This window comes from Cavia porcellus, unplaced genomic scaffold (assembly GCF_034190915.1).
Source record: "Cavia porcellus strain 051 isolate PalLab524CR breed Dunkin Hartley unplaced genomic scaffold, mCavPor4.1 scaffold_9, whole genome shotgun sequence".
In the NCBI taxonomy this organism is placed as follows: domain Eukaryota; kingdom Metazoa; phylum Chordata; class Mammalia; order Rodentia; family Caviidae; genus Cavia; species Cavia porcellus.
In genome coordinates this window covers 87,564,123-87,576,477 of record NW_026947492.1, presented here as the reverse complement: position 1 = coordinate 87,576,477, position 12,355 = coordinate 87,564,123, and the positions used below count along the sequence as shown (strand labels likewise).

At 41.0% G+C, this 12,355-nt stretch overlaps 1 pseudogene; it reads right to left on the bottom strand.

The window, feature by feature from the left end:
• The window catches only part of LOC100728572 (protein kinase C-binding protein NELL1-like), a 609,835-nt pseudogene that overhangs the window by 238,189 nt on the left and 359,291 nt on the right, over positions 1 to 12,355 (bottom strand).

Here is a 12,355-nt window from a genome sequence, read left to right as displayed (position 1 = left end):
CCAGTAACCTCACAGGTTTTTACAACATGTTTGTTTACTGGTCCCATGGAAATTTAGCCCTTATACTGTCAATTGTCTCATGTTTTCCTAACTGTCTTAACAGCACTATAGAGAAGAGAGGGAGATGACAGCTGGCCTCGCGTATCCCTCAGAATCCTGCTCCCTCTGAGCTTTCCCGTCCTTTCCCTAAACAGCAGCAACTCGCAACACACAACAGGAAATGGCAAAAGAATTTTGTATATTTCTGGGACTTTCCAACTTTCCGTGTTTCTGCAAAGATTATTTAGAGAAAGAAATTAGGTGGTACCACATTCACAGGGAAGAATGCAGTTTCATACAACAGTGCTATTAAGACAGAAAGAGTCAGGAGTCAGGGAAATTCCATCAAGAGAATCCAAAATTATATTACTTTACAGTGCAAACTGAGCATTTAAATATATTTGACCCATGCAAAGAAAGACCTGCAATCTTTTACTGCCCTTAACCAACATCAGGTTGATATCTGTAGATACATGACTAGGAAGACATTGGAACTACAAAGCAAATGCCCACCAAGACCTCCTGTGTTCACAGAGTGCTCCAGGTCAGTCTAAGCTCAGTGACAGAGGGAGAAGAGGTGGGAAATGACAGCAAGAAAATATAAAGCAGCATAATCTTGAGTGGCTCCCATAGGCCCAATACCTGACCAACAAGCCCTAACCCTAACCCTAACCTTAACCCAATATAACACTTAAGTTTCTCAAAGTTCATTTCTCACATAGAAAAACACCTAATTATAATGGAAGAAAAAATAGTTTGACTCTTTCTATTTTTAGAACTGATATCTCTAAGCTCCTCAGTGTTACCATAGGCAATTGGGACTTCAGTTTCACTACACCCTCATACATGTACACACACATGTATACAGGTGGAAATACTAGGTATGGAAATCAGTTATGCAGGTGAACATTCTTGTATTATTAGTTCTTTTTCAGAATGTGAGAGTGAAATTATGTAAGAGAATTATTTAAGTAAAAGTATTTTTGTTTACTAGGTGCTAGTGTAACAACACAGACATGGCACAGAAAAGGGATGAATTAGAAAACATTGCTTTCTCGTGCTCACCTGTGCAAGAAAAGTCATCTACACGAATGTAACCCGGGACACAGTCACAGCGATATAAGCCTGCAGGTTGACACACACAGTATTGGCATGACAGTAATGCATCTTAGCAGCGCATTCATCAATATCTGGAAGGAAAAAAAGAAACAATACCTGTTTAGTCAAGTAATTGAACCAGTGTGATCGCCTTACAGTGAAATTACAAAAGTCAAATGCTCACTGAAGTCAAGAGAAAAAAAGAGACACAGTAAAACCAAAGCCTGAGCACAAATTCAGGGGTGCATTAGATCCTATCCTGAGTGAAAAGTACTTCTAGTAAAATGCATGTGAGATGTAACAGTGAAGAGTCCAGGAAGGATGAAGATAAAATCAATTTTTCATCTCTCACCAAGGAGTCGATTGTACTTAAATGTTCAAAACCAAGGAGTTCTGCATCCCATGAGTTGATACCAATTAATATTTATTGGGCATCTACAGTACATGGGAAGCCTTTATCAGACATATCAAGGGAATCTAGCTCCTCTCTGCTCATGTGTCGAGCTAAGACATGCTCGAATCCTTCTGTTAGGAAATGATGCTGCAGCCAGTTGTTCCTCTGTTGTGAACAGACAGCAGCTGTGTTCTGATGCAAATCTGTGCCTTTCATCTTCTGACCTGGGGACCCAGTCCATGTGATAGAATAACAGGCTGATTCCACAAAAACTACTATTCTCTGAGGTACAGAGTCAGAGTATCATCTTTATTTCCATAAAAGTTTATGCTAAGAATTAACATAACTTACAACTTTAAGTCAAGAGAACATTTTTCTGGAAATTATGCATTCAAAACTGGATTAAGATTCATTTTATTCAAATTGCTGATGAAAGATGGAGACAGAGGCAGACTATAGCTGGGAAATGTGAGCTCTGTTTGTAGCTCCACTGTTTAACGGCCAATGACTTGCATTTACTCTCCAGAACACGGGATCCCCATCAGTTTATTCTAAGGGTTAGTTCTGATTCTAAGGTCTGTGTCTTTTTGAAGACATCATCCAAGTTGATACAAATGCAAATCCTTGAACAAACTAAAAATACCTGTAAGTTTTAGCAAAGCAATGTTCAGAGAAGTTAAATACCAGACACAAAATCACCCACCACACTCAGACATGTTGTACTTAATATCTTATTCACTAATTTTGTAATCTGGACAGCTGTTTGTAAGTTGACAATGTGTGATATATTAACTGGTGAACTCTTACTGTATGTTTTTTTTTTTCTTGAAATTCTGTGTTGCTTCTAGCCTTTTACTGTCTTGCTTCATTTAGTTTTGTTTTTCTCTTTATATTAAAAAATATCTTATTCACTATGATTTACTTCAAAAACACTCGCTAAAAATGGTAGTCAAATAGTGTTTCAATGAAGATAATCATAGATGTCCTACCATCCGTAATACACAGAAACTAAGGATAAAAATGACTACATTGGTTCACTAGAAAACTCATAGATCTATTTATTTTTAAGAGAAAAGTACATTGATTTATTTCCTAATAAAACACGTTGATATAGCAGCAGACCATTTTCAGTGTTAAAGATTTGTAGGGCTATAAATAAAAAACTATTTTTGTGTCACTGAGATCTTAAAGAGACCCACGTTTAGCAACAGTCTTGTAACTATGATATGAGACACAACACTAGAAATTGATGACAGAACTCAGGTAGTCAACAACTTCCTACGTGCTGGTCTCCATCTCACAGTTGCTTCCAGGGGACCCAACCCAGAGCCAGAATTACTTTAGTGATGGTGCTAGAACACACAAGCTAAAAGATGGGATCACAGTGTATTAAGATTAAGGGACAGAGAAGGGCAGAAAGAGTAAAGTTCTGGGAGTGACAGTTTGGATATCCAGGAGGAGCCAGGTGATGGGAAAGTTTGGTCTGGATTACTGATGTCTGCAAAATCTCACCCACTTTCAGAGAACACAAATGAACCTCTCCACTCTCTCTTGATAAAATCCTGTCCATATGAACGATCATGGAATCTGAGCACAGGCACTCAGGTATCACTTCTAGGCAGGAAGGTCAGAGCCAGCATCTGGCTTAGCACATTTTCCTATCCCTGCCTTCCATATCACAGAAGTGCAGAGTTGAATAATCCTTCCTGCTGGGGCTCTAGGTGAGAAACAGGCCACTAGGCCAGACTGGTGAACCTAGAAATGTATTCTTGTGGAGTTAAGACATTGAGCTCCCTCTGACCAATACAAAGGTAACTATGAAAGGAAACTCAAAGAAAAAGATCACAAAGATTGATCTGAAAAGGTAAATCAGAATTCACCAAGTAGAGAATGAAGATGGGTACCCAGAAGGACACTTTGGAGACTAACTTTTTCTCTGTAGATTTAGGAAAGGGGAGAATCACTTAATCATGACTCCCAAAGAATATTAGTGAAGTTGCTACAAGTCCAGAGGCAAAGTGATGAACAAAACGCCATCCTAGGTTTTAACTTCCTAACAAATGATTGAAACAAACCTATGACAATTTCAAGCAAGGACATGACACCCTTTAACAAGAGGATTTGACCTCCAGGAAGGTCAGAGAAGATTTACTATAGAAATGATGCTCAATGTGTGAAGAGAAACAGAGAAAGGGGAGAGAAACAACACAGCAAACAGAGAAGTACATTCCAGAAGACTGGTTACAGGCAGGAGCTGTGCCTGTTTGAGATGTAACTTGAAAGACAAGCTCAAGACACAGGTCCTGGGGGGGTCTACATGTAGAAGCCCGAACTTCCATCAGACCAGGGACACAATCTTATTTCTGTTTTTAAAATATCACTCCAGCAGCAGTTGAGGAGAAGGGATTGAGCAGGGGACGCTAAAGGATAAATCACCTTGGTCTTTTACTCACAGGAACACAGTCACACAGGGAAGTCTGCCTTGCACTGCTGAGGGGCCCAGCCATTCCTTAAGATGAGAAACTGGTTAGGACTTGCCTTGAAGCAATTCAGTCTTCACCCACGGGCCACAACTGGCGAGCAGGCTATTGACTGCAATGGCTGTGTCCATGTCAAGGATCCTTGTCTGCTCCTCCCAGAGGACCCTCCTTTGGCCTCTCTACAGCCACTGAGAGTGCCCAGCTCACCCAGGTTTGAAGAAGTTACTTAATCTGATGCAAATCAAACAGGCCATCCCCTGGTTAGATGGCATTCTAAGGACTTGAATCAAGATATTTTTCAAAAAATAGACAAAAGGCTGCTTTAAAAACCTCAGGGAGAATTGCTTACATAGATTTAATCCAATCTTTGCCCTCTGCCAAGCATCCTGGACCCTGGAGGGGTCTTTAACATCTTTAACATGCTCTTTAACATCTTCAAAGGGCTGGGCTGCCTGAAGAAAATGACCTCCAGGATGTGGCCATACATCCTTGCTGCTCACATGGTATGGCTGAGAGTTCATACCATTTGTAATTTTGGCAGGACTAAAATAAAGCCCAAAAGCTGAAAAATGCACCAGAAAATTAAACTGTCATGATCTTATCTTTGCTGCTTATCCTTCATCACGAAAGCACATACAAAAGACACAGCCTGGTATAAATGGTGGGTAACAGACAGAGGAAAATCACTCAGCTGAGTCTCTAGAAGATGAAAGAAATGGAAAAAATAGAAAACTCATAGTTTCAGAACAGGGAAGAGGGTGGCAGAGAGACAGATTCACCAAAATAGAGATTGCTGCTTCGTATCAGATGATGTAGCCCAGCATATAGTATCAATAGGATTCAGGAGTGCTTCAAAAAGGAATCTGATTACAAGAGTCAAGACAGAATTAACATCTTCAAAGGGCTGGGCTGCATGAAGAAAATGACCTCCAGAAGAGAAAATGATGCTAAGGTAAGACAATGTTGCTTTATGTCCACAGAAGTAGACAGACACTGAGAGGTAATGGATAAATATAAAGTAGGGAAAAAAGAGCATAACTCCCTACTGGAAGAATGAACCAACATCAGAGACAGAGATGGGGTGGCTGCAAAGCCATGGGGACTGTAACCGCAAACCTGAGCAAAATCCTGGGTGCTGTATAGGGGGCTGAGGCGCTGCCTCTCCCCAAGTGATGTTCACCCAAACCAAAGGCAAAAAGGGGCCAAGCCCAAGGCTGGAGCCCAGGGCGGATGTCGAATCAACTCAAGCCCAGTCTCAAGCTAAACATCTAAATCAGACCTCCCTACAAAAAAAAAAAAAAAAAAAAAAAAAAAAGTTTCTATGAAGAACCACAGTGAGCTTGGTATCTACAGAAAGACAGGCTGACTTTTTTTTTTAAAGATATTTTTATTCTTATTTTTTTTTTTTATCGGTACCGGGGATCTACCACGCACTTGCAAGGCAGGCGCTTATGCTGCTGAGCTAAATCCCCAGCCCCTAAAACAGAGTGACTTTAAAGGTACCTCTTTAGCTACAGGGTTATTAAGATGAGCAACCAGCTAAACAGCACATGCTTCGTACACAGAACAGAACAAGAAACAGTACGTGGTACCTGACATTCCAAGTGCCTGTCATTTTTAGGTGTTAGACACTTGGCTAGGGACTCCAGAGAGAACATCTCATCATTCAACTTAGAATTGACTACTCTAGAAGATCGGTATCCCCATGCCAGGATGGATAAACTGAGTCTCAGCAATTCTTAGATGACTTAGGACTCAAGGCACAAAACCATTCAGCAAAAACCTTGGATTTGGATCCAGGAAGTCCACCTCCGATGTTGGCACTGTTTCTGTTGTGTCAAATTTTGACTCTCGGTGACACTGCACAGCTATGGTGATGCTTGCCGTGCCCCAAGGTGTCATGATAGCTATGAAAACAAGCAGACTTCCTAACTCCCACACCTGTGTGCAACATTTTCCAGAACATTTATTCCAGATTACAGTCTTGGTTAAGTGGTAGTGTGGCCCCATCCACCACTGCTTCCTTGGCTCTTTTAATCACATTCCAACATGTTCACACATTGGACTCCAGTAACCCCAGGCCCCTGAGCAGGCAGATACAGGCATTCTGTCTGCAGTGGGAATGCGTAGCCTGGCACGGCCCCTTTCACAGGAGCTTGGTGTCTCCTATAGGATAGGAAGTTAGTGATACAGAAGCCTAGGTTTTTATAATACTGTTAAATATTGTTAAATAAACATTTATAACCCTTTTTGCTGTATATATCAACTGGAGTGTAATGGAACTCCTAGTGTGATTTATTCTTATATATTGCTTGTCACCTTAGAAATATCAGAGCTTATCGTCTGGTGGTTTTTTGAAGTAATAAAAATACATGAATTATGTCCCCAGGATTGCAAAGTACTTTGTTTCCATTTTTAAAAATGTATTTACGGACTTCACAATGAATTTTGATGGAGCATAATAGTTCTTCACATACCATCAGCCACCACCTGCATAGACGTTCAGAGCAAACGCAGACCCAAATTTAGCATCAGTGTCATTAAAGTGCGGAGTCTAGAGAGCATACAGAAGTGTATGTAAAGAATCCTCTCAATAACATAATATGATTTATTCAGACTTATTAGGGAAGAATTTCCTATAAAAATACAATGGAGTGGGCTCCACAGGGGGAGTGTCCTACACTATTCTTAGTGTAAATTTAACAGGAAAGCAGAGTGCTGGTGAAAACCAACTTAGTGGGACCATATTCCCTCGTAACAGTCCTTTGCATTCCATCTCATTTTGCCTACCAACCCCAGGGACAGCCCTCACAGAGGACTGTACAGTACTTAGATCCATCCAACTAAGGTCCCTCAATCCCAAGCAGCACATTTGTCTCTTGTTGATTGTTGGACTGAGGGCATTGGAAATGACACTCAGAAGTCACACTAACTTCTCATTGTTTCTAGTAGCTTACTGTGGGTTTGGGCAGGTCACTTTTTTCTTTAGATTGTGGTTTTCTCATGTATAAAATGAGAGAGCTGTACCAGAGGGTGCTTACACCTTGGTTGTGATACTCTGCACAGAATCTGGTATTTCTGTGCCCTCATCATAGAAGCCTCCACTGCAACAATTTCTCCTGAGCCATCCCCTCTCAATGCAGAAGACTGCAGACAGCCAGAGGCCTTCCCAAAAACACAGGTACTAGAAACAATGTCTAGGTCACATGCGTAGGCATTTTTCCAGAAAACTAAGGGCAACTGGGATGAGCAAACAGATACACGACAGCGCAATGCTGGACAGGTTTTCTAGGGGGTGGTAAAATAATCTGCACAGCAGTTTTACCAGACTGATCTGACTTTGCAGAGATTTGTGGGCTATCGAAACACAGCAGTGATGGCCAGTTGGTGGGTATATCAGAACTATCCACACCTTCCATTGTGCCACAGGGTATTTTTTAAATCTTATGCCCACGTAATTTTTAATTTATTAGTTTGAAGTACAAGCTGATTATATTCATCATGAGGAATTGAGGATACTTCACAGTTTAATTCTCTTTTTATGTCCTATTCTTCCCTCTCCCTTTTTTTGTGGTACTGGGATTGAACTCACAACCTTGTGCTTGCCAGGCAGGTGCTTATACCACTGAGGTAAATCCTCAGCCCTATTCCTCAACTTTTTCCTGTTCCTTTCAACTCTTGTTGCCCTTCCCATTTGCAAAGCTCTGTTTCCATCATTTTACTCCCTCAAATCTTTCTCTCCATCCCTCTTCCTCCCCTCCTTCCCCCACCTCCCTCTCTAAGTCTCCCATCTATTTGAAAAAAGTCTCCCACATGTGTGTACTACCTATCCATATAACGGAAACTATGTAGAATTTAAACAAGTGTGTCTGGCCTATTTTATTTAATATCATGTTTTCAAATTGCATCAATTTCTATACAAATGCTTCAAATTTACCTTTTTTATGGCAAGGTAGTATTCCATTGTGTACAAATAGCACATTTTCTTTATCCATTCATCTACTGATGGGCATATATGTCTCTAAGATCTAGATATTACAAATTGTACTGCTAGAAACACAGATGTGCCTATAGCACTTTAATAGAATGTCTCAGGAAGAAACTTAGATGAAAAGTGGGTCAAATGAAGTCTCTATTTTTAACTTTTTTTAGGAATCTTCTTAGAATTTAGGAATCTTCTTAGGAATCTTCTAAGAATTCTTGTGTACAATGGATCACAACTTGCCATAAAGAAAGATCAACCTGGGGCATTCAATGGTAAATGAATGCAACTGGAAACATAATGTCAACTGAAATAAGTCAGACATACAGACTTAAATATTACATCATTTCCTTTATCTAAGAGTCTCTCTATCCAAAAAGAGACAGAGAACCAGATATACAGATAGAATTCACAGTAGAAGATAGATAAATAGGAATTAGGGAAAAATTCAAATAATTTTCCATACTAGTTAGTTTAAGCGTATTCAAAAGAAACTGTGTTACTATCCATTTCTTCTTTGAAAGAAGGAATCTTTTTTGTCCAATTCCTATACACTGAGTACCTACTTAGATGACAGACACAGTGTTAACTATTGTGATTCTCTTATTAAACTGTGATGAAACTTTGTTTTATCTGATTTTGTAGCATGGAAAGGGCCAGGATCTTCATGGTGTAGATCGGTGCTCTCCCAGGAAGAAGCCCCAGAGAACTTACTCTCACCCTCGCTTTCTCTCCCATGTGAAGGCAGGAAGAAGGTGACTGCTGGCAAACCAGGAAGAAAATCGTTCCAGAACCTTACGGTGCCAGCACCCGGATCTCACACTTCCAAACTCAAAACTGTAAGAATTCAGTTATTTTTTCAGTCTCCCAGTCTACAGTACTTCACTATGGCAGCCGTAGCTGAATGATACAGTAGCCTCTCAGGTTCTCAGTTTTCTGATGAAATGGATTTTTACATCATCTTTTAAAATATATGTCAAACAAGCTTGTTGGCTGCCAGATCAAATATTTTCAGAACAAAATCTCAAAAGGATGTTTTGGTCATCCCATGAATACTAAGGAAGTCTTCTTAGAGCAGATGGACGATGACACGCTTTTCATGTTAGACTCCAGGGTTGCTGATATTTTTAAAGAACTTCCTATACATAGTTATGGCAGATATTTGGAAATTCAGGCTAAGATATTTTTCCTCTGCTGGGTTCAATTTCAGAATCAAACACTGTCAATAAAGAAACACATCTTTTTTGTGCCTTTGGCATTTTAGCACAATGGATTTAGGAAAGCAGCATAAAACCCTATCCCGTGACTTACTTTTCACCCTAGTTCTGGTGAACTTCAAGGGTGACCATAAACCTCTGCTGAGTGTCTGCAAGGAAAAACACACTTGGAGACAAGGGCGACTGATTCTGCCTCTGCCCCGAGCTGCGGTGCATCCTACCTACATCTGTCACTGTCTGAGCTCCACCTCAGCTGACGGTAACAACACAATTAGGGCATCCAAGAGGTCCAAGTTCTCCCATGTGTCACAACTCAGATTAGTCAGAGAAACCCAGGAAAAGTAAGAGCTACACTGAGCTTTTGTCTTCCCTACAACTGTAACAGTAAATTCAACAGATACTGAAAGATAGCTAAATAGCTCAAACAGTAAAGGTTCCAGATGTCAGTGCAACAGGATCTATGCCTTCGTAAACCCATGCTCAGCCAGGAGGGAGGGAGGTCACACGAGCATGGACTGAGAAGGCCCAGTGCGGATTCTCCTAGAAGAAAAGAGGTTAATTCCAATGGATGTCATAACAGTGATTCACTCAGAAGAGGGCATTTGATTGCAGTCTTGATAAAGAAAGATGCCTTAACAAATATCGATAGCCTTTCCTGATCACTCTGACTCCACCTGATAATGATCTTGCTTTATACAAAAAAAAAAAAAAAAAAAAAAAAAAAAAAAAAAAAAAAGACAGTCACTAAAACATCAATGAGATGGAAGAAAATAAAACCAAGAAAAGCATTTGTTATACTCCGGGTAACAAGGAAAACAACTTAATATAGGACACATAATTTATAAATTATTTTATAATAGTCACCCAAAGAGTCAAATCCAAAACAGTGCAGGAAATCTGCCCACACACTAAAGACCCCAAAGAATTCAGCTGAAGGTCCACATCCCTTGGCAATGTTCTACATTGGGACTTCAACATGAGTCCAGTTGAAAACCTAGAGCCCATGACAATGTCTTGTACAAGTCTGTTTCATGGATCTGTGCTGGGAAGACCCAAAGGTCAGTGGAGGAAACTAGAAAATCTGTGCCAGCAGGATGAGAGAGCTGTGCCAGCAGCCCGCGGGTTCTGCACTGGAGCCTGGAAGTGATGCTCAAAGTAAGGACCAGAGCTCCCTGCAAAAGTACCACAGCCATTCTCAGCAACAACCACATCTCAAGATCCTGTAACTGTGAGACCAGCAGAGTTCGTATCAGCAAGCCAGCGTGACAAGCTTTTCCTGGTGATTGAATAGCACACCATCCTGCCCTCTGGAGCCAGGAAGCAATGCCCAAAGTAAAGACCAGAGCTACTCCAATGTGAACCACAACCATTCTCAGTGACTACAAGGTCCCAAGTTCCTCTGATAATAGAACAGACAAGTTCGTATCAGGAAAGAAGCTCAACAAGTTCCTCCAGGAGAACCAATGGCAACAGGAGAAACAGCAACACCTCTTCCTCTCCAGTCCTCCTTTTTATGTTGGGAACAGTTTTCAGGTGGGTCATCCACACCAGCACCCACCTGAAGACTGACTCAGTTCAGCAGGTTGTTACAAGGTGACCACCAGCTGTCTATCCACCACATCATTTTTATCTTCTTTGTCTCTAGTTGTGACTCCTCCTTACCATAATGGGTGGCATTAATTGACTACCACTTTGTGCCAGGCACAGGCTTAAGAATTCTACATACATTGATTCATTTCATCTTTACTAGCACCACATAGGTATTACTAACTTTTTTATTTTATGCGGTATAATGGCTGATTGATTGTGTCCACTTGAGAAATTTAACTAAGTCAACTCAGCAATTTTACATCCTAGGGTAGAGAGGACCACCCAGGTGCAGTTCATTGCCTGGACAGCACAAAGGGGAAATGAGGAAGGACAGTTCTGCCTCTGTTCTTCAGAGGGTCTCTGGTCTTCCCCTTCAGGGTGGACATAGCTTCTAGTGCAGACTCTTTGGCTTCTTTCTCGGATCCTTCAGCCTCCTAGCACAGACCTATCAGCCTGATACAGACTTGCGCGTCCCCTGCAGTGAGCTCCAGACCTGGGACCAAATCCTTCAGCTCCAGGGTGCAGACCCCCTGTGCATGCTCCCTCACCTAACTCTGTGGCTCTGTAAAGCAATCTTGAAATTTCTTATACATTTGTATATCTTATGTTATATCTGTTTCTCTAGGAAAATACATGTGGATACAAGAGATTAACCAGATGGAAGATGGCTCTACAGGATTTCTACCAATGGCATCCATTCTTTTCTGGTCTTCTACAAAGCAAACTTACTTTCTTCTCCAAGAATATCCACCTTCCTTGTTTAATTAAATACCAATTTTCTATAGTCACTTGGTCAAGTTACTAATTCCTTGCTTTCACCAAGTAGTTGAAATAAAATGCACGAGCTCTAATCTTTTAAAAATAAATGATTTAGTGCTCAAATTTAAGAAGTGACTCACTACAAAGTCACATTGAATATCAGACTCTGAATTACAGACAAGCAGGAGGCTATGGACCTACAAGCAAGGCAGTTGAGGAACACTGCCCAGTTCAAGAAATCCATTCGCTCTTTTCCACCCTGTCTCTAAGTTAGCAAGTAAGAAACAAGGCTGGTGACATAGGAAGCCCATCACTGCTTGGGCTCAACCCCCAATATCAGCAAACAAACAGAAAGGAATGGATGGAGGACAGACAAAGACATTCTAACCCAACTGCTTCCCTTTGAAAACAATTCCAAAGAGGGAAAGAACCACACCATCCTGAAACCGGGACACGGCAGAAAACCAATGTCTCCACTGTTCAATGGATCTGAAGCTACTTTTCTAAATGGAAGGATTCTTCTGAACAATAGCAAACATCTGTAAAGTGCTTTGTGAGAGCTATTCCTTACCCCGTTATTTACTGATAGAGCTCTCCTTATAACTTTTCTGAGCAGGCACAACTTTTCAGCCTCCCAAAACAGGAAGTGAGACAGGAGAGACTAAACAACTTGACCTTTGACACACAACAAGTAAGAGACAAAGAACAAAAGCTAAGGCAGACCCCAGGTGGCCGCCTCTCAGTGGGGTGACTTCGCCTACCATGAGGTGTGGGGCTGGGGATTTAGCTCAGCAGC